At 45.1% G+C, this 27461-nt stretch overlaps 1 protein-coding gene across 3 annotated transcripts in view; it reads right to left on the bottom strand.

Annotated features, from left to right (window-relative positions):
• The window catches only part of ANO2 (anoctamin 2), a 384342-nt gene that overhangs the window by 97940 nt on the left and 258941 nt on the right, over positions 1-27461 (bottom strand). The window lies entirely within an intron of this gene.

Raw genomic sequence — 27461 nt, 5'->3', positions numbered from 1 at the left:
CTGCTCAATGCTCTCTCTGCTGGGTGGGCTTTCAAGGCCTCTCACAAACGGCACCTACTATAGCAGCAGAGGTTCCCCCTACCAACTTCATCATCTTCTTTCTCTCTTTAGTTCTCCCTCTTAAAATACTTCCTCCTCCAGGAAGCTTTCATGGCCTGACCAGAGGAATGAGGCCAGTATTTGAGTGCATATCCCTCACTTCATTGAGCCTTAATCTTGCACAGCTTCTGTTACCACAATGTGAGTCTGCAGAATGGCCCAAGCACACACAGGCTCTCTGGAGTTGAGCCTCCAGCTCCCACCCATCAGCCCTGTAGACTCACCCATGACTGACCCTCAACGCCTTCCAGCACTAGAGAAAGACTTTAGGGTCAGGGCCTCAGTCTAGAAGGGGAATCTTGGCAAAGAGGCATGAGGCTGTCATGTGGCACAGCACCTAAGTCTACAGGCATGCCTAAAGCCCAGGACAGAACGCAGTGTAATTTGTGGCTAAAATGGAAAACATTCTCTGTTCCTCCCACTGCTTGGTTTTCCTAGCAGACACAGAAAAAACACTCTGGCTCCCTCTCTCCCCTCCTGGGGTCCCGCTCACTTACTCTGCTCCTTCTGGCTCCCCAGAGAGCTTGTGGCTCCACTTTTCTGTTTCTCAGCTGGCCGCCTTGTCCTCCCTGGGTTCCAGTAGTGGGCTGAGCTTCTCTGTGGCCATTCCCTAAATCCCAGCTGTTCTGCTGTGTGCCCTGCCTTGATTGAGATTGGAGACGCCCCTTCCCAGTCACTCTCAAGGGAGGCCCTTCTATTTTGTGATAGTGGTACAGTGAGTCTTTGCTGGATTGCTCCTAATGAGGTGAGAATGCCCGAGGCACGCAAGTCCACATCCCTCTTGGAGCCTTCTTGTCTGCAAAAAGGGGAGGCTGGCCTAAAGCTATCAGCAACTTCCATTAGTACTGCAGAAGGTCCCTGACTTACTGATGGTTCAACTTACAATTTTTCAACTTTACAGCAGGTTTATCAGGCCATTAAATGCATTTTCTACTTACAATATCTCTGGCTTATGACGGGTTTATCCATCATAACCCCCCGTAAGTCAAGGAACATCTCAACATATGAATCCTTGATATTACAGCCTTGTCTACACCATCACACGAACATCTTAAGCCAAATGACTATGAACTTTTGAATCTAAATGCTGTGCTCTGGCTTCCAATGCTTACCATGATCTGGGCTCTGATTCCTCTCCAGCTTCATCTCCTGCCATGCAATCTTTTGTGTACTCCATCTCAGTCACACTGGCTTCCTTCCTGTTCCTAGGACAGGCCAAGCCGGCTTCCATAGCAAAACCTTAGCATGACTCCTCTCCTGTCTCTCCACCCAGCTGCACCCTCAGCTCAGCCTTCAGTTCTTGATTCCAGCATCACTCCCACGGTGAGAACCTTCCCATGCCCCTTGCCCATCCCTGGTCCTTGTTATTCTTTACCACAGCACTTATCGCTACCCAGAGTCACCCTGTTTATTTATTCACCTTCCATCTGGCTTATTAAAGAAAATATCAGTGCCATACAGGCAGGGAACTCCAAGTTTCATTCAACATGGATCCAGCACTTGGGTCACACCGGTCACAGAATTCTTTTGCATGAATTGCTCAGAGAGTGGATATCAGTTTAAAAACAATAGCCATGGTCATTTTGGTGGTGCTCCACGCTCTTAATATTGGGAATGAGTATTAGTTGTTGGGCTGGTCAAATCTAGCTTTGCCTAGGAAGAATCCCACCAAGCAATTTTGTGCCACTGCTTCAGGTTACACACCAGTGCCAATCTCTCATGGATCTGAGGAAAACCAAAGGGAAAAACGTAAGAGGTTCATAGCAACCTCTCAACACTTTAAGAAAAATAGTCCATGCATGCCCCAAAGACTTTAAAAGCAGTTTTTCTCATACGCATTGTAGCAAGAAGTATAAGTGACACTCAGCAATGACCTGATCTTTCCTCCCGCCTCTAGCGAGCCGGCCATGAGCCTCCTGTGCTGATCATAAGGACCTCTACAACAGCGATCCTGCAGCCACACTTAGCCCCTCTGCCTAGTGCTTCCTGTCCCTTTAGGTCACATAGAATTTCTTAGTCTGATCTACAGGTCTGCAGCTTAACTAGGGTCCTTTTCTTCATGTTCTAGCCCACAGGCTGGAGAATGAACCTCTTGAGCATTTGTTTAGACTTAAAGTTCTTTGTCAAATCTCCTCTTATTCTTATTTTCTTCAGGCTCAGTACTCCTAGTTCCTACCATTAGTTTTCCTACTAAATAAACATGGAAGGAAATCAGCATCCTTTGCCTCTGTCTGTATCGACTCCCTTCTGTGTCTTGATGGAGCTCTAAGGGGTTCCCACAGCTTACTGTGCTAGGGGTGGGTGGGGACTTGAAAATAAGACCTTCAGCCAAGGAGAATGAAAAGAGGAGAGCTGGGACTTGGCACCCAGTGAGGCTCAGGTCATGGAGAAGACAGGCCACCATGGTCACAGGCAGAGGCTGGGATGGGACCTGAGGGTGATACAACTGGGTCCCACATCAGCTAATCCTTGGAATCACATGGAGGGGGGCGGTAAAAATACACTGATTCCTGGCCCTGCCCTGGATCTTCCAACTCAGAACCTGGAGGAGGGCCAGGAGTCTGTTTTTGAAAATCCTCCGTGGGCGATGCTGGGAAATGCTGTTCTTTAACTCCCCCTTCCTCACTGTGTTTGCTCCAGGGCCTGCACTCCTGTGGCTTGTTCCTCTGTGAACAGATCCTCTGAGAGGAGCTCACAGGTGGAAACCAGCTTGGAGACAATTCCCTCATGCACGGTGTCAACACAGAATCCGCCATGTCAGTCATCTGTCGGGCAGTCCCGCCAACTTGCCAACTGACTCCCATGGCGCCCCTCCTTCTCCCCCACCCGCAAGCTGATTACAGGACGAGGGCAGATGCTGATTACACTCAGTCCAGGGATGAACTTCAGACCCACTGCACGCTCTCAGTAGCTCACAGAGTAAGAAGGGCAAGAACTGAAGGTGGGCGTGCCACCTGGCCAGCAGCCAAAGCTTGTTTTGATTTTCTAAGCATCCGCTTGACACAACAGAGAAGACCTAGACCTCTACGGTTACCTTGCATTTTGTGAATTTATCAGGTTTTAAAATTCCTCACTACACACAAAGCACTTTCATAAGTACCTTTGATCCTACACCTTAAGAGGTGGTGGTTGTCCTCCACTTAAAGCAGAGGTACCAGGCTTCTCAGTTAAAAAAAAAAAAAATGACATTTTTATTTAAAGATTATGCCCTTTGAAATCGATTTCACATGCATAATAATGAGTCTTGCCAACATCCACATGTTCTGGTCAGAAAAGTAAAGGAACATTGTTCATTGTTTTGTTAACAACATCAATCAGTTCTAACCTCAACCCATGGATAGTAATCTCTCTTATGCCAGGGTAGAGAGCATACATCTAAAATAGTGTTTGTTTTTAACTAGAATGGCAGAAGAAAAACATTTTCAGGAACTTGCAGCAACAGTAAGCTGGCCAAATAAGAAAAAAAAAAAACACTGCAATTAGCCTTCATCATGGTATTTGATAACACTGAACTCCCCTAGCATGCAATGTTGGCTGGTTTGGTTTCAGATTTTGTTAACTAATGGAGAATGGTGGTTAGCTCTTCTTCTTTATGAACAATGAGGGGCCAGAACAAATGGGATGGGACCCCAAAAAAGGCAAATTAAGTAAGACACGGGATGCACTTCCTAGATCTCCTCCAAACCCGGGAACACCCCGAGGGATGAGTTCTCCGTTATGTTTCAGAGGAACAGAATCATTTCCAAAGGCAGGCCCTGGCACTGCCTGCAGACACACTCAGAGCCACTATAACAAATACTGCTCAGTAACCAGTTCTGAAATGAGTAAGTGAAATGACCCATAAGAAAGATCCCTCCTTTCTGTGTGGCCTGTGGGCAAGGAGACACCACACCCCACACACACCTGCCTCTTCCTTGGGCCCAGTGTTCTCCATGTCCAGGAGTCTGTCCTATCCTGCTAGACTGAGGGTATCCCGGACAGAACCACAGCTCAGTGGCAGAAGGAAGTCTGTGTCCTTGGCATGAGAGGCTTCAGCTGGGCATGGGCCTCAACTCAATAAACCCTGGTGTAGAGGAAAATTGGAGCTAAAGAGAGGAAGAAAAAGCCATTAAAGGAAGGAAATGAAGCAGAGAGGGAAAGGTTGTACTGTGGGTGATTGAGCAGGTGGAGTCTCTACCCAGCTTTCTCCTTTCTTACTATCATCCACGAAGTCCAAGACTAGGCCCTGTGCACAGGGGACTACTGAATATAGCAGTACCTGCAGGTCTTAGCATGGGAGAGCAGACTGAATGAACTCCACAAATCCAACTAAGACTCAGCTTCTGCACATCATCACCCACCCACCATCCCATGCGGTGAAGCAGGGAAGCACCTGGGACCCGAGTCCAGGTCCATGAAATGCTGAAACGCTCAGTCCATATCCTGAAATGCTGACTGCGGGAACCACTGCACTGCTAGGGCTCCCAGAACTCATCTCATCCTATTCCAGACACCAGCCCTGTCGTCAGCCCCCTCCAGTTCCTTAGTGAGTGCTGAGTACCTACAGAGGAATTTGTTTGGACCCTCAAGAGGTGTTAAGATACACTGAAAGGCTGGTCAGGTCAGGCCTCTCAGGTGCCACTGGTGCAGCGGCCCTACCTGCCTAGACAGCTGAGAAGAATCATTTTACAATGATTTTATAAGCATGAAGGCTTATATTCCAGGAACTGGGCTGCGATCTTTGTGGTCCAGGATGCTTGGTGTCCTGAGAGAGACAGATGGGTAATGAAACAGTTACAGTTCAGTGGAGTCGTTGTTGTGATGTAGCCACGGCCAGGATATGATGGAAGCATGGTGGAAGAGCTTCTACCTTTTCTGTCTTTGGAAAAGATTCAGGAAAATGCATGCATGAGTGCTTACATGTACTTGTGCACATATGTGCACATACATGCATGTGCATACACACAAACTCATGCTTGGTGGTCTGGGTATGCCCTAGAACAAAGAACCTCTCTAGCTAAGGTAGTGGGCCAAGATTAATCATTCCATCCATCTATCTACCCATCCATCCTTCCATCTATCCACGAACCCAACTACCCATCCATCGATCCGTCCATCCATCCATCCATCCATCCATCCATCCATCCATCCACACATGCATCCATTCCTTATGTGCTTGCTATTTTACAGGCTCTTTTTGGGATTCTCTACATATCTGATTTCATTTATTCCTCTCAATAACTTTATGAGATAGGAATTATTAGTCTCATACATAAGAAAATTAAGACCCAAGAAGGTTGGTTGCTTGACCAGGGTTACACTAGTATACTAGTAAACAGCTCAACCAGGCTTCTCATCCAGATCTGAATAATTCCAATCATATGTTCTTTTAATCTCTTCTGAATTCCTGATACCATGTTCAGAGGAATTTGTTTCGACCCTCAAAAGGGTCTGTTCTTCCCCATACTGAAAAACAGAAAACTGGATTTTCCAGGTACTAATAGATATTCAATACACATAACCTCTCTCTCTCTCTCCTTTAGGAAATTTAAAGGGTCAGTTCATATTAAAGGCCCTGAGAAACCCTATACTATTTTCATTTTAATCCAGCATTCACTGATCATCATAATTTGATCATGAAACATTTTGGTGGCAAAATACCCAGTTCCATGACAGCTGGAAAAGAGTTGCTTTACCCCCTCACCTGACCTAAGAACAGAACAGTGACTTCTGTCCCTCAGCAAAGTCTTTATTTTTTCTTCAGGCAGCAATTAATGATTGGACCTTAAACCATTAACCCAACCTTGCATCTCCATGACATTCTTCTTCCAAATGCCCTTCAGCTCCGTTCCTTCCCTGAACTGCAGGATGTCTCTGCAAAGCACAGAGGGGGCAGGGGCTCCTGGACCTCCAAGAAGTGATGGATTTGCTCTTCAAGGTGACCCCTTAGGAGATGGCTGCTGCCCACTATGGGTCTCATCACTGCGACCTTCTCATCCTGTCTCCTGGCTCTGAGTCTCAAATGTTTGCTGGTTCAGGGCAAGGACCCATCCTCATGGTATTCTAGATGCATGCCATCTACTTCCGACTCTGCCGCTGGGGGTCAAGACTAGGCCTTGCTTCTATGCTTCATCTCCCAGCTCCCAGCTTCTGCCTCAGTGAGGAATCCATCTGTACTTATTTCTCTAGATTCTTTTCCTCCCTGTTATATTTCTTTCTAAAAATAGACACGGACTGGCATAACCAACCAATGAGCACTCCTGTGCCCTGAGGGATTTTATTTGTTGTCCCAGAAAGAGAAACTGCCTCTCCCTATCTGGAGCCTGGAACCAGGAGCCCGTGGTGACACGGTAGAGCCTTTACCTGAAGGAGCCTCTCCACCCTGCAGCCTGCCCCACATTCTGGTCCTGCCATCCCCTACCCTGGTCCCGCCACCACCCCCATCCCCATCCCCACCCAGGGAGTCATCACATCATCTCTTTGCACTCCAGGCCCTGACTCACTGCATGGTTGAGGAGTGACAGCCAGGGAATCTGCAGCCTCAGCTGATCCAGTCAGGCTTCCTATTCTGCTCCACAGGCTGCAGAGCCTCCCCCCGCCATGTCACTGGCTGGGGGATTCTTTCCAATGAGCTCAAGTCATAACAAATGCTTAACACACAGAAGTGGCTGGAGTCGGCCTCCAGAACACGCACAGGGCAACCCTTTACTTAGTGAACAAAATGCACAGCTTAATGTAAGAGTTCGTCCTCTCCTTGGCCTCACCATCATCACCCAACTGCGGGCCCTGGGCAAAGGGTAACCAGGGCTGTCTGGAATCCTGCACGTGCCAGGTCAGAATTTATGGATGTTGCGTTAGCTTTTGATGGTTTGATACAGAAACAGAATAGCGAAGGTTGAGGCTGGGAAAGAAAAGGGAAATCTACCTCACTGAAAAGCGTAGGCAACCTGGAAAAAGCTACCAGGGCAACAAATGCATAATAGAAATGAAGAGACTCTTTCTCTCTTTTCCACCCATCTTTATTCATCATGCAGTAGAGAAATATTGATGGTAGGGAAGGAAAGAAGACAGGAGAGATGGAACAAAAGCCCAACTTCTGCCCTTCCCAAAGGGGGCCATTCTTGTGTCCTCTTTCAGGCGTTGTTTGGTCTGGGGAGGAAAACATTGAGCAGGTACCCAGGACTGCCTGAGTCAGGCCTCACCATCACCTCTGGTTAACAGGCACTTGTGAAATCCACAGCAGACCTGAGCTCTGCCATTATTTACTTGCTGTGTGACTTTTCATGACCCAGAAGGAAAAAAAAAATTGTTTAAGCTCCTTCTTACCAAATTTTACCTTGAAAAAGTAAAACGGTTTTCAGAACTATGCTCATTACTCATTCCACCCCTTTCTTCCCCCACGGTCTTTAAAAGCTGGCCACTTCGATCTTCTCAGATGAAGACTCTTTGGTGTCTGTGGGGCAAAGAGTTAACCTGAACCAAAAGAGCAGCTTTGCAGCAACTGGCCCCTGCCCTCAGCTTCTGGGAAGTGATCTCCAGGACGATGGAATGCCCTGCCTGATGGGAATGTCTCTGTTTGCCTTGGGGCTTTGGCCACTGGACAATCTAACAAGATCTATGAAGGGGGTTTTGAGCCATATTGTATCAGGTCTACCCCCAGAAACGTTGGTGACTGAAGGTCAGCCATGCAGGTGGAATGTGATCAAGCCACAGTAAGAACTCTGGACATAAGGTTTGGATGAGTGTCCCTGGCTGACAATATTCTGCACATACTGTCATATGGCAATGCTGAGAAAGTAACACTGTCCTGGCTCGATGGGAGGAAGACATCTGGAAGCTCTGTGTTTGCTGTTTTCTGGAACCCTACCCTATGCATTTCTTCCTTTGGCTGAAAAAGGGACCTGCATCTCTTCCCTGTAATAAACCATAACCTTAAGTACAACAGACTTCAGTGAGTTCTATGAGTCCTTCTAGCAAATTATCAGGATCCCTGAATTTGCAACTGTTGTCAGAAGTGTAGATCAAGTTCCCAAACGTCACAGTTCATTAGCTCTTTACAGTTGGCCTAAATTTTCACAGTGTTAACACTGACGAATAGATAAATAGATGGCACCTCTCCTGGTGTGGCCATTCTTAATCTAGTCATCTGGTACATTGACCTAAGAAAGACACCTAGTTCATGAAAAGATTAAACCTAACAGTCAGCTTCTAGGATTGTATAAGTGTGAGTACAAATTGCCATGGATTCAGGGTCACAATTTTTGGAAGTATTAGTAGTTCTTTTTTTAAAATATTGATTTTTATTTCAAGTTCCAGGGTACATGTGAAGCACGTACAGGTTTGTTACATGGGTAAATGTGTGCCATCGTGTTTTGCTGCACCTATCAACCCAACACCTAGGTGTTAAGCCCAGCATCCATTAGATATTTTTCCTAATGCTCTCCCTACACCCTTCTGCCTCCCAACAGGCCCCAGTGTGTGTTGTTCCCCTCCCTGTGTCCATGCATTCTCATTTGTTAGCTCCCACTTCTAAGGGAGAACACGTGGTGTTTGGTTTTCTGTTCCTGTGTTAGTTTGCTGAGGATAATGGCTTCCAATTCTATTCATGTCCCTGCAAAGAACATAATCTCATTCCTTTCTATGGCTGCGTAGTATTCCATGGCATATATGTACCACATTTTCTTTATCCAGTCTATCATTGACGGGCATTTGGGTTGATTCTATGTCTTTGCTATTGTGAATAGTGCTGCAATGAATGTACATGTGTATGTATCTTTATATAGAATGATTTATATTCCTTTGGGTATATACCCAGTAATGGGATTGCTGGGTCAAATGGTATTTCTGGTTCTAGATCTCTGAGGAATCACCACACCATCTTTCACAGTGGTTGAACTAATTTACATTCTGACCAATGGCGTAAAGCATTCCTTTTTCCCTGGAACCTCACCAGCATCTGTTGTTTTTTGACTTTTTAATAGTAGCCATTCTGACTGGCATGAGATAGTATCTCACTGTGGTTTTTGATTTGCATTTCTCTAATGATCAGTGATGTTGAGCTTTTATTCATATGTTTGTTGACTTGCATGAATGTCTTCTTTTGTGAAGGGTCTGGTCCTGTCCTTTGCCCGCTTTTTAATGGGTGGGTTTTTTTTTTGTAAATTTGTTTAAGCTCTTTGTAGATTCTGGATAGCAACTTTTATCAGCTAGATAAGTTGCAAAAGTTTTCTCCCACTCTGTGGGTTGCCTGTTCACTCTGATGATAGTTTCTTATGCTGTGCAGAAGATCTTTAGATTAATTAGATCTTGTCAATTTTTGCTTTTGTTGAAATCGCTTTGGGCAATTTTGTTATGAATGTTTGCTCATGCCTATGTCCTGAATGGTACTGCCTAGATTTTCTTCTATGGTTTTATAGTTTTGGGGTTTACATTTAAGTATTTAATCCATCTTGAGTTAATTTTGTATAAGGTGTAAGAAAGGAATCCAGTTTCAGTTTTCTGAATATGGCTGGCGAGATCTCCCAGCACCATTTGTTAACTAGGGAATCCTTTCCCCATTGCTTGTTTTTGTCAGGTTTGTTGAAGATCAGATGGTTGTAGATATGTGGTCTTGTTTCTGAGTACTATATCCTGTTCCATTGGTCTATGTGCCTTTTTTGTACCATTACCATGGTGTTTTGGTTACCGTAGCCTCATAGTATAGTTTGAAGTTGGGTAGCGTGATGCTTCCAGCTTTGTTCTTTTTGCTTAGGATTGTCTTGGTCATATAAGCTCTTTTTTAGTACCATAAGAATTTTAAAACAGCTTCCTCTAATTCTGTGAAGAACCTCAATGGTAGCTTAATTGGAATAGCATTGAGTCTACAAATTACTTTGGGTCATTTTCACAATATTGGTTGTTCCTATCCATGAGAATGGAATGTTTTTCTGTTTTTTTTTTTGTCCTCTCTGATTTCCTTGAGCTGTGGTTTGTGGTTATCCTTGAAGAGGTCCTTCACTTCCCTTTGTTAACTGTATTCCTAGGTATTTTATTATCTTTGTAGAAATTATGAATGGGAATTCTTTCATGATTTGGCTCTCTGCTTGTCTGTTGTTAGTGTATAGGAATGCTTGTGACTTTTGCACCTTGATGTTGTATCCTGAGACTTCTGAAGTTGCTTATCAGCTTAAGAAGCTTTTGGGCTGAGATGATGGGGTTTTCTAGATATAGGATCATGTCATCAGAAAACAAAGACTATTGACGTCTTCTCTTCCAATTTGAATAACTTTATTTCTTTCTCTTGCCTGACTGTCCTAGTCAGAACTTCCAATACTATGTTGAATAGGAGTGGTGAGAGAAAGTATCCTTGTCTTGTGTTGGTTTTCAAGGGGAATGCCTCCAGCTTTTGCCCATTCAGGAGAATATTGCCTGTGGGTTTGTCATAAATGGCTGGACGTATTGATAATTCTTAATGAAGACAGAAGCCAGGAACTAAACAACTTCCTCCATGCACCCTCAGTACTTGGTTCATGCTGTTGCCATTATGCTCATCACTCTCCACTCTATTTCATGTGACTCAGTGCATATGACTATGAGCTCCCTGACAGCAGAGATCTTACTCATCTTACGCTCTGACAATCAGAGCAGAAAGTAACCCATTAAGTGGCTGATGAATTGCTGATCCTTTGAAGACATCAGCAGTTGGGTCCATGAATACATGGTTATTACAACCCCATAACCAGGTTGTCTTTAAACTGTGAGTCCACATAAAACTTTACAAGTCTCCTGTTCCTCTCTAAGAAGATATCCAAAAGGAAAAATCAACACAGAGGCAGCAGAGCATAAAGCCAAGAGTGTAAGTGTGGGAATTGGGAGCCATAGTTCTAGGATAGTACCATATTCCTATATGGCTGCATGACCTTAGGCAAGTCACTTGACCCACGACTAAGTCTTCTCATCTATAAGGCAGTGAGAAATATTGTACCCTCTGGCCATGCTACAGGAGGTAATAATTATAAAGCATATACTATTATAAAGTTCAAATTCCACAAACATTTTCTAAGCATCTGTTATGTGTTAGGTACTCTGGAGGGCATTTCCATGCCATTGTTTCATCCTATGAAGTCCTCATATTCTGAGATTGAGGGGTAATGATGGGAATGGGCTGGGGGGAAAGTAGAGGTGACATAAAACTGGGAGCTGATCATTACTGAAGTTGGATGGGAGAACATGAAAGTTCACTATACTGTTTTACCTATTATTTCACATTTTTGAAATGTTCCACATGTGTTTGTTTTCAATTTATTTATTTTAGAGATGGGATGTCACTCTATTGCCCAGGCTGGAGTACAGTGGCACAATCATAGCTCACTGCAGCCTTGAACTTCTGGACTCAATTGTTCTTCCCACCACAGCCTCCCAAGTAGTTGGAACTAGAGGCTGTTACCACCATTCCTGGGTAATTTTTTTTTAGTTTTTATAGAAAGAAGATCTCTTTATGTTGCCCATGCTGATCTCAAACTCCTGAACTCAAGTGATCCTCCTGCCTCAGCCTCCCAAATCACTGTGATTACAGGTGTGAGCCACCATGCCTGGCCAAAACATGTATTTTAAACAATTCTTTCGACAACTACATGAGGTGGATCTCCATGGTCTCACTTTACCCATGGAAAACCAAGGCTCAAAGCGACAGAAGCTTGAGGTTTCCACAGAATGATAGGGGCAGAGTCATGTTTAGAGCCCAGGTTCCCTACCTCCATGCAACTTCACACTTGCAAGCTTCCCAGATTATGATGCATGGCTGGTACCTGCCCTCTCAGAAGCACACTTGCCCTCAGAAAGGGGCTCCTCAAGGTGGAGGTTTGTGTCTACAAGAGGTAGACCACTGTAAGCAATGAGGGGAAACAGTTCTCCACCTTCCTTTCCAGTGCTGGGACCTCTTTCTAGGTGTCATTATGAAAAATTCAAGAAATATGGGGGTTCTTCAAAGTCACTATCATCATCTGTGAACATCTGCTGAGTCACCAAGGCACTGGACAGGCATTGCTGAAGGATGCAAAGGTATACATAGCACACAGGGCTTCCGTCAGCAACTTCCTCCAACCCATTCATGATAACTATTTTTAAATGCATAAACGAACTTTGCAGAGACAAAAAGATCACTGCAACAGTCTTGGTCCTCCAAACGAATTGCTCTAGAGTGGAGAGAAAGAGAGATTTTCCCATCACTTCTGCAAAGGAAGGATCTGTGTGCGTGCGTGTGTGTGTGTGTGTGTGTGTGTGTGTGTGTGTGTGTGTGTTTTGCATCTCAGGGCAGAGGGGGATGATGGAGCGATGGAGTTGAGCACAGAGAGAACTATGCTTTTCTAAGGCCACCCTAGGAACATGCCCATCTGCAGCTCTGGGGCTGGCTGCAGCTTGCATTTGTTTGGAATTTCAACCCTGGGATGTATACAATTCTCCCCAAATAACCCCTTGGAGGGAAAAATAACAAAGTGCAAATGACAGTACTTGAAAACCTAGGGACATACTCAGCCATTTTCTTCATGATGACTATATTTTGCCAAAGTCTGTGTCCTGGAAGTCTCTTCCCATCCATTAAGGTAGTCACCCAATGGATTGCTTTCTCTTCCCATGTGTTAACTTTTCCTTGAGATCTTGCAGCAACACATTGCTCAGCCAAACCAGAATACATCAGGGAGCTTGGAAAATATGGCCCAGTCACCTCTACAACCTCAGAAATTCCCTCTGGTGCCTGTGGTGTGACATGCCACAGCCACATAGCATTGCACGTGGTGATCCCCAGGCTCTCATCCTGCTGGGGGCTGGGAAGGACAGCGTAAAGATTTCATCCAGATTTCTACCTTAAGCTCTGTCTTGGTCTGTAAGTCAATTAACTCTTCAAGCCTCGATTCCCCACAGCACTGCCAAGGTTTATCAAAGAGTAAAGAGATAATCAGCAGAGCAAAAGCTAAGCCCAAAGCTATGGCCCTTACCCTCCAATCCAGGGAAATGTAAAAATATATCAACTTTAAGGTCCTGGAAAAAAAAGTCAAAACCAAGCTCTATAATTGTGGTCTGTTTACAAGGCATGCTGAGTTGTTGGTGCATTCTCATGGAGCCAGGGACTATGTTAATGGTAACAGACGCCTTCATGTTCTGCATTCTGTGCCCTTCTGAACATTCTTGGTTTAAAAAGCAGAGTCCTTAGATTGGAGAATCAAGTTCACAAATGCTTCCTTCAGTTCACTTTCCTTCAGGTTGAGTTTGGACCCAGCGTGGACCCGTGGAGGTCAGCTACCTGGTTTAAGGGAGTCTGCTCAACGCCGGGTGTGGTAGCTCATGCCTGTAATCCTAGCACTTTGGGAGGCTGAGGCAGGAGGATCACCTAAGGTCAGGAGTTCAAGACCAGCCTGGCCAACATGGTGAAACCCTGTCTCTACTACAAATACAAAAATTAGCCAGGCGTGGTGGTGCGCGCTTGTAGTACCAGCTATTTGGGAGGCTGAGGCAGGAGAATCGTTTGAACCCCGGAGGCGGAGGTTGCAGTGAGCCGAGATTGTGCCATTGCTCTCCAGCCTGGATGATAGAGCGAGACCCTGTCTCAAAAAAAAAGGGAGTCAGCACTTCTGTGTGTGTGTGTGTGTGTGCGTGCATGTGTGTATGCATATGTGTATGTGTGCATGTCTCTGAATATGCACACATATTTTCAAGAATAAGGAAGTAGAGAAAGCAGAAAAGATCTACTACACTGAAAATCTCTGCCCAGTGACCCAGCACCGAGGAATATCATCCATCCCAGGCAAGAGTCTAGAAATGACCAATTTAAAGATCGTTTGGGAGCACATAGAAAAAAAAAAAAAGCTAATGATTAGGAAGAGCCAACATTGGTATTACAGAACAGGTAATGCCAACGTAACTTTCTTTTTCTTTGGAAGTTCTACATATATTATGTCTGGATTTCAGGAAGTCCGTCCCATGAATTAAATTTTCAACAAAACCCAATATATCCATGGGGAGGCGTCTTCCTCCCATCTCTGTCTCCATCTGCCCAGGTCTCCTACCTCTCCACTCCCCATAGGTAATCATGATTATTAATTTATTCAATAAGTTTGCAGGATGTCTTTATGAACATGGAAGCAAATACAAACGTGTGTGCATGTTTATTCTTAGTTCTTCCTTTTTTATGCAAAAGGGGCACACTGAACCCCTTGCTCATCAAGGCTTTTGTGGAGGGCTCATGCTAGTTTTGTGGACAAAACTAGGGAGTCTAGATGACACCATGCAATAACAGACATGTGGCTAAGTCAGTGAAGAACCAGAAGTGGAATCTAGCCTGCTGACTTTTTGTCCTGGGTCCTTCCCACTTCATGGCCTTGTCTCCCGGATCTGTGTTTACCCACACAAGGGAGTACTTAAGAAGCACTGGCAGGCTTCTGGGAAGCAGTTTGTCCTTGTAAGTGGTTTAAAACCTCCCCTTGGCAATCATGCATACAGCACTCGCTGTTTGATAAACCTTTTTTCTCATAGATCATGGAAAGGTAAACTTTGAGCTCTTTGATCTTTAAGTGACTAAATGGCCTATCTGTACTAAAGCTTTATCTCAGTGCTTGCTTCATGGTAGCCACTTCATAAAATAAACATTAGTCGAATCTGAATGATCACTATATTCCAATTTAATGGTATTTGTATTAAAGAGATTCATCATAAGAGACAGGGAACTGGACCATTTCAGAACCAGCCCCATCGTGGTTTACTTTGCGATGATAGCACAACCCTTCTCAAGCCAGTGGTCACTTCCTATTCTCCTGCCAGAGAAGCAGAAATAACAGCTTTCTTTGTATTCAGTATTAATTTTGGGGATCACATGGGTCTTCATGGCTACTACCTGCCGGCAATATTCAGTGCGGCCCATGGACAAAGCTCAGCTGAAAGAGCAGGGTGTCAGGGGAGGTCCAGAGACAGGGCAAGGCTTGAAGAAGGAGTGAGAAGTCCTCTCCCGGGGCAGACTTTTCTGGTTCCTTGAGCCTACCCTCCTCCCCTTTTCAACCCTGAGGCATCGTTGCCAACCAGCAGTTCCTTTGCCCTGAGATCAACTTGATCCCATGGAAGTCATATGCAAAAGACGGTGATCCCATAGAGAAAAAAATATTTATTTAAGATTCCAAAAGTGAAGGAGAATGTCTGGGCATTTGCTGTTTTTTGATGTAGACTATTACCACTCTCCACTGTAGTTAATTTTAAGTTTACAGTAGCCAATAGACAAAGGAAAGGAGTATAAAATAAAATTGCCATGGGATGGTAACTTCCTACGTTCATCTGCAAGGTGTCCATCTTTTCCTGGCCACCAGAGGCTCTCAGTTCAAGTCCCCAAACAAGGAACTGGGCTCTCATCCTAATTCTTCCTTAGGGAGCCAACACAGTCATTACCTCCACATAAACATGTCAACCCCCGCCACGCACAACCCTGAGAAATCTCTCCCAGCCAGCCAAAATGGAAGAAAATAACAGCTTCTGGCAAGCAGCACGGTCTCACATGCAGAAAGTGGCTGGCACGAGGTTCACACTCAGATCACAGCCTTCTATCGGCTGTGGTGGCCACCTCATGCTAGAAGAAGCTCTCCCCAGAAAAAGAGCAGAATTCTGCTGGGCCGCAGAGCCCCTCAACTGTCAGTTCCAGCCACCCCCAACACACTTCAGGTGGGCCACCTTGAGTGCAGTGGTTATGACTGCTGAGTTTGAATCCATCTCTGTCACTTGATTCTGGGTCATTATTTCAATTCTCTAAGCCTGTTTCCACATCGGTAAAACCCTGTCCCCTGGGGAAGTTACGAAGAGTGGAGGAAATTATCCTTGCAAATGCTTAGCAGAGTATTGATAGGTTGTTAATGCTGAATAAACAGTACTTATTTTATCATCATCATTATAGATCTTAGGAACTCATAGCCTGTGAGGTTGGAGGCAGTACTCCAGCTTGAAAGCTAAGGGATGGGCAGTTGAGTTGCCCAACGTCACTCTGCAGCCTTACCAGAATGAAAGCTCTATAGAACAGGTGGGTTGTCTGTTGTGTTTCCCAAAACTACAGCAGTTCCTGACTCTTCATCAATATAAGCTGAATGAATGAATAAATGGATGAATGAATGAATAGATGGATGGATGAATGAATGCAACTGAGAAGCTGGAATTTGAGCCTAGGTCAGTGTGACTCCACGGTCAGATGCTACACTCTTCCTGCTATGTTTACACAGACACACACACACACAGACACACACACACACACACACACACACATATCCTGTTTGTCCTTGTAAAACCAGCGTCTTCCAAGAGTTTTCTGCCAGCTGCAGCTCATTACACCCGTCTTTTTCCATTGTGCTTCCATAAAACACACAGTCTCTGCCACACAACATAACAATTTATTAGATCTCAAACCCTGTGGGAGCAGGGACCACTTCTTGGCCATTGGATTTCTTAGTTTCAGTTTCAGCTTAAAGCAGGCTCGTAAAAAACCCTTTCTGGTTGGCTGGCTTTTTTTGGGGGGAAAGAAAGCCAGTCACCGCCTCCTCCAGAACCCCATATTTCCAAACCCTAAACTTTCTTATAGGAAAGAGGAAGGAAACTCAACTTTACACTTGACATTTTTCCCAGAGGAGCTACACTTGCCCTTGGCCTCCTAACCCAATCCCTCTCCTTCCTGTCATCAGTTCTCAGATCTGCCCTAAAGTTGGGATACAGGAAAACTCTGTCTTGAGAGACAGGAGATGTGACTCTGACTCAGCTCTGCTGTTATTTGCTATAGGAATGTTCTACTTCTGAGATTTAGTTTTGTCATCTGTAAAATAAAGTCTCGATGATCTCTGCATTCTCAGCAGCTCTGGCCATTTGTGCAACTCATGTGCTTGCCAAAGTCTCAGGGTCACGGAGAGTGGGACACATGTACTTCCAGCAGTATGGCCCTTCTGAGGCTGGGAGGTCTGTCTATGTCCCACCCCAGCCTCTTCCTTCCATTAGTTTCCACACTTATTTCTCTCCAGGCCCCTCCTGGACACAGGGCTCCTGGACCCAGAGCCGCATCACATCTTCCAGGCTGACAACCTCTGGGCACCACTTTGCTCCCCTTCCTCATCTGGGTTTCTGCTCTTCACCAGGGATGAGACATGCTGACTTTCCCAGTCAGGGGATTGAGAGCACACAAAAGTTGCAGCAAAAGTCACTAACGGCCTCTCCTGGAGGGGAAGATGTTCTCCGGGCACCCAGACATCAAAGGAAGGAATACACATTTAGAAAGGCGTCAAGCCACAGAAACAAGATCTCATGGACATATGGAGAGAAATAAAAAGAACACTCAGCCACGGCTTAGATAAGAGGCAAACATGCTGGGCAGTCACTTGAACAGGCAAAGGATGAACAACAAAAGGTGGCCTCTCTGTCTGGATTTAGAAGCATCATGCCAAAATGCCAGGCTAAGTGTAGCTCCCTGCTCACAATAATTATTAAGTAGAAAACTCAGGTCACAAAATGTACAGTATATCTCATCTTATTTACACCCACAGACACACACAGGCATGCAAGGATTAGAAAAAACTATACCAAAATATTAATGGCGGTCAAATTTAAAACAATTGTTCTTTGTTTTTTTTCTGAGTTTCCATTTTTTTTCCTGCAGTAAACAAAGATTATTTTGTAAAGACAAAAAATATAGTAAGTTATTTTTAAATGACCCTCATCCCAAGTTTTTGAAAGTAGAATACTAAAAATAAAAGGTTTGTCCTTTTACACATGTACTGCAAAGATGACATGCAATAAGAAAGAAGGAAACAGGCCGGGCGTGGTGGCTCACTCCCTGTAATCCCAGCATTTTGGGAGGCCGAGGTGGGTGGTCACTTGAGGTCAGGAGTTCAAGATCAGCCAGGCCAACATGGTGAGACCTCATCTGTACTGAAAGTACAAAAATTAGCCAGGCGTGGTGGTGCACACCTATAATCCCAGCTCCTTGGGAGGCTGAGAAAGGAGAATCGCTTAAACCTGGCAGGTGGAGGTTGCAGTAAGCCAAAAATCACATCACTGCACTCTGGCGTGGGTGACAGAGTAAGACTCTGTCTCAAAAAAATAAAAGAATGAAACAGAAGGAAACATAGGAGTTTCAGGCATAAGAGAAGAGATGGGGGTCTCAGGATTGAGGGGAGAGAATGACGCAGAAAAAGGAAGAGGCTCTGAGATTTACAATGGGAACAGTGGGGTGGTGCTGGGGGGTGACCTTTAGCACTTATGGGGAAGGAGAAGGTAGTCTGGAGGACAAATTGCTGTCACAAATGGGAAATGCAAACCATTATGTCCCCAAAGGCAACTGTGTCAAGCCACTCACTATTTCAGGATATAAGCAAAGAAATTATTCTGTCCCTAAAATCTGAAGACTCAAAAAGGTAAAGCAGTGTTACCATCCATGTGGAGCTGATGTCCTCCTTTGAGGAAGAAAAGGGTTCATAGCATCCATATCCCCTCTCTATCCCTACTTTTCTCCCTGCTTAGCAAGAGACAAATTTGCAGAAAGGGAAGCAACAGATGTTCTGATTCTGCTGAGACCCTGGGTAAGTGCCTCTGATGAGCTGAGAAACTTCTTTATGCTGTTCTCCACTCCGAGGAGCAGAGGTCATGAGAATCCCACCCACCTCCATCCCTGACCACACCACTGCACCACCCATGCCTAATGGAGGTCAAGCATTGGGAGGGAGAAACGTTCAGCTATGATACCAAAAGGAAATGACTAGCAGTGAGGATTTACACCTTTCAAAGGGTGCTTCATCCCTGGGAATGAGAAAAGAAACATTTGTCCCAGCTTTTCTTCAATGGAAAATAGGGCCCTCTTCCCTGCCATTCCCACTTCCAGGATGGGGGCAATCTCCCTAGATGGCTCCCCTTCTCCCATAGGCCACACTCTCTTGGCACCTTCGGGAGGGGGGAGCAGCAGAGAAAGTAGAGTGACATTTCAATGAATGAAAGGTTGTGAAAACAAACTTGTAGTTTGGACAAGATAAGCAGGAGGGAAGATCAGAGAGGTAGGGAAGAAATGTACCCCAGGTAAAGAGTGAGAATGAGGGCACCCAGCTTCACACCCCTAAGCCATCAAACCCCTCAGGTCTGATGTGAACCAAGCTCCTTTGCGAGGAGCCCTACTTTTCAGTCCTGATTCAGAGGTAGTTGTCCCTAGATAATTGACGCTGTCAGATTTTTGCATGTAGGTTCCTGGGGTGGCCTTAAAGATGTCCTGACGCTGACTGAGAAAGACTTAGCTTGGAACATGGGCTGCGGAGTTCGATGGCTGTATCTCTACCCTCCACCAGATGTGATGGCATCATTTGCATGAGGAATTCTGCAGGGCTGTCCAACCAGAAATCTGGACAATTGCCTGGATGCTGGCTCTAAGCCTGCCCACACTCGAGCCGAAATCCTCAGGGCGCCAACTGTATGGCAGGGGTATCTCCAGGCTCTGGGTTATGAAGCCAAATCCTCAGCCTTCTCTCTGCCAGAGGAAAGATGGACACATTTGGGGCCACAGTTTTTATGTAAAAGATACATAAAGGCAAAGACTGGGGACTGGGTTCAGAGTTTTCCAAGGGATTTACTGGAATGCATTTCTGAGGGGGGCTGAATGCCATTTTCTATGCTACGTGGAATTAGAAGGACTTGCAACTGATGAAGTAAGCATCCCTAAGGAGTATTGATTAATGAAATAATGAAAGAAAATCCTTGACAATATGCTACTCTCCTTCGCATTCTCCTGGTCACTATTTTTATCAGTGCTTTGGATAAAGCAAAATCAAGCGTAATATTTACAGGTATCACTAGGTTAGAAAGTAGATAAAACACTGCTTGGCAGTAGGGGTATCTATGAAGATCTCAGGTGCCTAGCAAGGCTGGCTGAAATTAACAAGGGGCATTTGAACTGGTCAACTGTAAGAGTCTACATTTAGGTTCAGAAAAGCATGTGAGTGAGTATAGCCCATGTCAATGGCAGCTCAGATGAACAAGCGTTCAGGGAGCCAGTTGAATCTGAGCTCAGCATAAGCCAAAAGTGTGACATGACCTCTAAAACTCAGATAGCACTGACGTATGTGTAATATTTGGAGCAAATTAAGTAAGAGTCCTTCCTTACACTTTATACAAAAATTAACTCAAGATGGATTAAATACTTAAACGTAAAACCCAAAACTATAAAAACCCTAAAAGAAAATCTAGGCAATACCATTCAAAACACAGACGTGAGCAATGATTTTATGGTGAAAATGCCAAAAGCAATGGCAACGAAAGCAAAAATTGACAAATAATATCTAATTAAATCAAAGAGCTTCTGCACAGCAAAAGAAACTCATCAGAGTGAACAGACAACCTGCAGAATAGGAGAAATTTTTTGCAACCTATCCATCTGACAAAGTTCTAATATCTAGAATCTACAAGGAACTTAAGCAAATTTACAAGAAGAAAACAAACAACCCCATCAAAAAGTAGGCAAAAGACATGAATAGACACTTATCGAAAGAAGACATATGTGGTAAAAAAAAAAAATATATATATATATATATATATATATATATATATATATGTGGAAAAAGCTCAACATCACTGATCATTAGAGAAATGCAAATCAAGCCCACATTGGAGGCTTGTCAGTCAGAATGGCTGTCATTAAAAAGTCAAAAAACAACAGATGCTGGTGATGTTACAGAGAAATAGGAACACTGTTTGATTTACACTGCTCATGGGAGTGTAAATTAGTTCAACCGTTGTGAAAGACAGTGTAGCGATTCCTCAAAGACCTAGAACCAGAAATACCATTTGATCCCACAGACCCATTACAGGATGTATAACCCAAGGCATATAAATCATTCTGTTATAAAGATACATGCACGCATATGTTCATTGTAGCACTATTCACAATAGCAAAGATATGGAGTCAACCTAGGCTGGATAAGGAAAATGTGGCACATATACACCGTAGAACACTATGCAGCCATAAAAAGGAATAAGATTGTGCCCTTTGCAGGGACATGGATGAAGCTGGAAGCCATCATCCTCAGCAAACTAACGCAGGGACAGAAAACCAAACTCTGCATATCCTCACTTATAAGTGGAAGCTGAATGATGAGAGCATATGAACATATGGGGGAACAACACACACTGGGACCTGTTAGGGGTGGTTATGGTGGGAGGGAGGGCATCAGGAAGAATAGCTAATGGATGCTAAGCTTAATTCCTAGGTGATAGGATGATCTGTGCAGAAAACCAGCATGGAATACTTTTACCTACGTAACAAACCTGTACATTCTGCACATGTGCCCCAGAACTTAAAGTAAAAGTCAAAAGAAAAAGAGTCCAGCTGCACCCACTTTGGGAGTTTTTATCTGGGACCTACAATTAAGAGGGATATTGAAAAAAGGGAAAGAGGGACCAGACTAGGAGAGGGTCTGGAAACATCGTCAAGTTAAGGAATGGCTAAAATAAGTGTGAGTGCTCTGGCAGGAATGGAAGATGCTCAAGCAAGGCGGAACAGCTGCCTTCAAACATCGGAAGAATGGCCCTGTGGAGCTGGCTCAGCCCTCTCTGTGTGGGCTCAGAGAGCAGCCGTAGGAATTGTGGAAACTGTAGGCTCCCTGATCAAAAGGAGGAAAAAGCTTCATTATAAAGCAGTAAATCTGTCATCCCTAGAAGCATTCAAACACACTAAATGAGCACCTGCCAGAAATATGTAAACTTTATTGGAAGCCCCTAAATTGTCCCTTCCTTCCAACTCAGACTGTATAAATTCAGGGTCATACAACGGTGAAAGAAAAGGTCCCAGGGAACAATATGAAGCAGACAGGGGATAAGTGGCAGCTAGGCACCTGCTGGAATCTGGTCAGAGGTGGATTAATGGAAGGTGACTCACAGGTGGTCTTAGGGTATAGGAGGGAGACAAGGTTAATCTTTTATAAGAACCAACCTCTGAATGACATACCTGCTCTACAGGGAAGAGCAGAAGAGTTTTTCTGCCACAGACTCAAGGTGAGGCAAAAGCAGAATGAAGGAGGACATGGGTACTTATCCCAGGCCCTGGTAATAGCAGTGTCCTCTCTCCTACTGACATTGGTTCTTGCCACACAATCTGCACATAGGGCTTTGCACAGGGCACTGCCTTCTGCTCCATGTGGGAAGGTGATTGCTAAGCAGGAAAGAGATTCCAGGTAAACCCAGAGCTACAGCATTTCAGGCAAAAGATATAGGCCAGAAGTAGCTTGCCAGCCATCTGATTTCAAGGAAGTCACCTGCCCTGTGTGGTCTCAGTGTTATTTCCTGAAAAGTGAGGGCAGGATTGGTGAAATGTAAGGCTGGCCCCTCTACCGCTCACATTTTTTATGAGTCGTGAATTTCACAACTTCTGTTTCAAGGGCACTGGAGAAAAGACTTGGCGGGGGGCAGAGTGCCCAAGGTGTAGTCAATTTCCCACCAGGATGAGGCCAAAGCAGAGTGTCCTGGGAGACAAGGTCCTTGAGGAGTTTTTGGAGCTGGGGCCAGGCATGGAGGAGACTTGATGGCTGAGAAATCCTGACCCCATTCATTTTCCCACTCGCATCCCTGGGAATAATGCTAAAAGTGCAAGTCATTTAAAAGTTAATGAACAAACGCCCTACTGTTCTCTGGGTCACTTCCGCCCTGGAGGAAATTTACTCTCTTCCTCTAACCTTTTCCTTCCTTATTCAGCTTCATATCCTCTTCTTACTCCCCGGAGTCCATTACTACTTATAGACCTCTGTGGTTATTTTTTGAGTCAACAGGCTATTAAGTTCTTACATCTTTTCCTTGATGGCCCTACTTTTCTCTCATTACCCTATTTGACCCACAAATCTGTACTTCCCTTTCACTAAGCTCCCAAGAAAGCAGAAGGGTCTATCTTGGAAGCTCTCTTCATGGGTCCAGAGGATAAGAATAGATTCTTCTGGAAAACAATAAGATGTCCATTCCTTTCCCTTTCAGCTTATTTTAAAAATGGTACCAATTTCTTCTCTTTAATCAAATTTCCCTTTAGCCAAGGAAGAAGGGAAGAAATGAATGCATAGAGATGCATATAGACCAATGGCTCTTGAATTTTTTATCCTAAGACCTGTGTCTGGTCTTTTGAGATTTTAAGAGATAAATGAGTATTTCTACTGGATTGAATTACGGACTCTTGATGAATTATAAACTATTTTATCTGATCTCTCTCTCTCTCTCTCTCTCTCTCTCTCTCTCTGTCTGTCTCAGGCTGGGGGGCTATGCAAAGGATGAGGAATATGGAAGGTCAATGGTGACACTGGGGCTGGAGGCCTGGGGAGTAATGAGTCTGAGATAAAAAGAACTGTGCTATGGCAGGCAAGGGTTCCAGCTGGAGGCAAGGTTAAGAGCTCCTGCAGTTCATACTGTTCAGTTCCAATGTCCTGGGAACTTTCTGGTCTAGCTCAGGTCATGGCTTGCAAATAAGAAATACCGTGTTAGGCACTGGAAGAGCCCCATGTGTGAAAGCAGTTGAGCTCAGGAACAGGTGACAGAGAACTCAGCCATTTCTCCCCCTGTGTGTTAAGGATTTTTTGAGCTGCTGCTGTATGTCTACTGCCATGCCAACTGAAGTGAGAAATGAAGAGATAAACTGTGGATCTGAAACTTTAAGGTGCCAACCATCCAGCAGATATCTTTGAGCATTCAAGACAGATGCTCAACTGGGTGGAATGGGTAAAGTGTGATCTTATTTGGAAGTAGACAGAAGCACAAGATGACATTGGGTTGTTCTTTTCCACACTCAGGAGAAAGCAGAGGAGTGGTGACCATGAGTATTGGGGTCCATGGACCCCATGAGTACTGGGGTCTGTGATGATGTCACCAACACCCCCAAACCTGCCTCTTCTCTGCCACACTCTTGGACCTGGCAGAGACTGGGTACCGTGCACTCTGAAGTAGATGCCAATCCTGGATTGTAAGACATCCTACCTCCAGCTCTACCCGCTTCATAAGCCTTCTTATGTCCTTCTCTCTATGTAACTCCACAATTAAAGATGGAAAACAGAGCTCAGGTAAGAGCCTGAATTATCTTATTTTGGGGTAAAAGAAAAATTGAGAAACAGGAAAAAAAACAAAACAAAAAACAAGGAAATGCAATGTACACCCTTTGATGCACAAAAAAACCCCAAGGGACTTTAATCCAAATGAAGACACAAGGCTTAGACAAGTGAGTTAAAAAACAGATGAACAAATAACAACAGATTTAAATAGGCAAATCAGACCTTGGAGGAGGGCCATGGAGCCATCTCTGTGTTGGCCACATACACTATATTTTTCTGAACAGCAGTTCACATCCAGTCTCGTGTCCCATCACATGTCCATGTCCCAATTTTTAGCTCAGAAAACAGAGTCACCATACTGTTTACTTACTTTCATTTTCCCTAAGAAATCTTAGAAGCAACCTGGTGCCGAAACTGTGGTAGACTACAGAGTCACCAGAAAGTCAAACAGATGATGGGCTAGGAGAACTTTAGGGGAGGGAGGAGCAAAACTCAGTGAGGACAGGGGAGGGCAGAGAGGGCTTCCTGGAAGAGGCGGAGCAGGGCTTGGAGGATGGGGCAGTGAGCATACTGGCCTGACCAGGTAGCCTGGCTCTTCCAAGGCTTGGCCTCCCAGCTTCTTGCTTCCCCTCCTCCTTTCATCTCCCTCTTGAGTCTGCTCCATTTGGGTCCTTCCTGGGTAGCAAAGTGTCCCAACATCTGTAATTCACCATGGCAGATGTGTGCAGGGGCAGGAGGGAGTGCAGGGGGCACTGTAATCCACTTCCCTCCCTACCACCACTGCAGTCACAGGCAAAGCACAGGCAGGCCAAGTACGTGCCCTAGAGCCCTGCATCCCAGGTTTCAGTCCCACACCTCCACCGAGCCCTGGGGTTTCTCTGCTCACCATGTGGCACCAAGATCTGGCAGCAAGCAGCCACACCAGAAATGCCAGCTGCCATGCGGTTTTCACAGCCTGGGTCACAGCTAACACCAGGACTGCTGTTCCTCAGGAAGATAGGGATCAGGGCACCAATTCAAAAATATTCATTGAGTCCCTGCCACAGACTCTACACAGGCAATCTAATAATGAGCAGGAGGAGATCTCTGCCATGGAGAAGTTGATCATGCAGCAGGGGAAACAGATGAGTACAAGAAGTCAGTGCACAGACCTCAGGCACTGTACGGGGAGCTGCCCTTCTCTGGGGGCAGGGGGAGGACAAGTGGTCTTGGCTGAAAGTGAGCGGCTGTCCATCTAGAAATGTCAGTCCTCCACAGAGTGTAGCTTCTTCTCAGCAACACTACCTGTCTTTGCTCCAGCCTTCAAAGTCTTGCTGAAAAACACCACTTCATCTAGGAAACCTACCCCATCAAGCCATATTCCCCTCTAAACCTCTGAGCATGTGTGACGCGGCATGCCAGCCTCCTCTGCAGATATTGTTGGTGCCTCTTTCCTATGCGCTATATTGACCCCCATTCTGGTCATGACTCCCTTGAGAATGCAGCCCATATTGTTTACATCTTCCCTATAGAGACCTCAGAGAGAAGCTGGTGCTAAAACAGTGGTTGACAGTACAGGCTTTGGAGTCAAGGGCCCTAGGTACAAATTCCGGCTCTACTGCTTATTAGCCTGGGAGATTCAGGCACATGACTTGCTTTGGTGAGCTGCCATTTTTCCTCTATGCAATGTATGACATTAACCTACTGTCATGACCTAATTTAGGTAAAAGGTCTAGTTCTTAGGCATTTAGTAGGTTCTCAAGAAGTCAGGCTTATTTTCGTGCTAGACACAGCAGACTCATGTGACCCAGAAACATCCTATGCCCACCTTGGCTTGGGTATGAGACATGAGCACCGTCCACTCCTGGGCTAGTCAGTGGAAGGAAAGGCCAAGAAAGGTCCAAGTATTTGCCCGGCCACTTGGAGACGGGCCTGGTCCTCAGATAGTCAGGCTCAGGGGGCTGTCTCTGAACTTGGCCATTCCCAGAGGACTGGGGAAGAGTACTAGGAAAGCAGGGGCTTACAGCATAGCAACAAGACTCTTGGCATGGCCCCAGAGGTCTCCATGAGTCTACANCACCGTAGAACACTATGCAGCCATAAAAAGGAATAAGATTGTGCCCTTTGCAGGGACATGGATGAAGCTGGAAGCCATCATCCTCAGCAAACTAACGCAGGGACAGAAAACCAAACTCTGCATATCCTCACTTATAAGTGGAAGCTGAATGATGAGAGCATATGAACATATGGGGGAACAACACACACTGGGACCTGTTAGGGGTGGTTATGGTGGGAGGGAGGGCATCAGGAAGAATAGCTAATGGATGCTAAGCTTAATTCCTAGGTGATAGGATGATCTGTGCAGAAAACCAGCATGGAATACTTTTACCTACGTAACAAACCTGTACATTCTGCACATGTGCCCCAGAACTTAAAGTAAAAGTCAAAAGAAAAAGAGTCCAGCTGCACCCACTTTGGGAGTTTTTATCTGGGACCTACAATTAAGAGGGATATTGAAAAAAGGGAAAGAGGGACCAGACTAGGAGAGGGTCTGGAAACATCGTCAAGTTAAGGAATGGCTAAAATAAGTGTGAGTGCTCTGGCAGGAATGGAAGATGCTCAAGCAAGGCGGAACAGCTGCCTTCAAACATCGGAAGAATGGCCCTGTGGAGCTGGCTCAGCCCTCTCTGTGTGGGCTCAGAGAGCAGCCGTAGGAATTGTGGAAACTGTAGGCTCCCTGATCAAAAGGAGGAAAAAGCTTCATTATAAAGCAGTAAATCTGTCATCCCTAGAAGCATTCAAACACACTAAATGAGCACCTGCCAGAAATATGTAAACTTTATTGGAAGCCCCTAAATTGTCCCTTCCTTCCAACTCAGACTGTATAAATTCAGGGTCATACAACGGTGAAAGAAAAGGTCCCAGGGAACAATATGAAGCAGACAGGGGATAAGTGGCAGCTAGGCACCTGCTGGAATCTGGTCAGAGGTGGATTAATGGAAGGTGACTCACAGGTGGTCTTAGGGTATAGGAGGGAGACAAGGTTAATCTTTTATAAGAACCAACCTCTGAATGACATACCTGCTCTACAGGGAAGAGCAGAAGAGTTTTTCTGCCACAGACTCAAGGTGAGGCAAAAGCAGAATGAAGGAGGACATGGGTACTTATCCCAGGCCCTGGTAATAGCAGTGTCCTCTCTCCTACTGACATTGGTTCTTGCCACACAATCTGCACATAGGGCTTTGCACAGGGCACTGCCTTCTGCTCCATGTGGGAAGGTGATTGCTAAGCAGGAAAGAGATTCCAGGTAAACCCAGAGCTACAGCATTTCAGGCAAAAGATATAGGCCAGAAGTAGCTT

Source organism: Cebus imitator, unplaced genomic scaffold (assembly GCF_001604975.1).
Source record: "Cebus imitator isolate Cc_AM_T3 unplaced genomic scaffold, Cebus_imitator-1.0 Scaffold187, whole genome shotgun sequence".
In the NCBI taxonomy this organism is placed as follows: Eukaryota; Metazoa; Chordata; class Mammalia; order Primates; family Cebidae; genus Cebus; species Cebus imitator.
The sequence above is the reverse complement of the archived record's forward strand: the minus strand, read 5'-3'. Positions and strand labels throughout refer to the sequence as shown.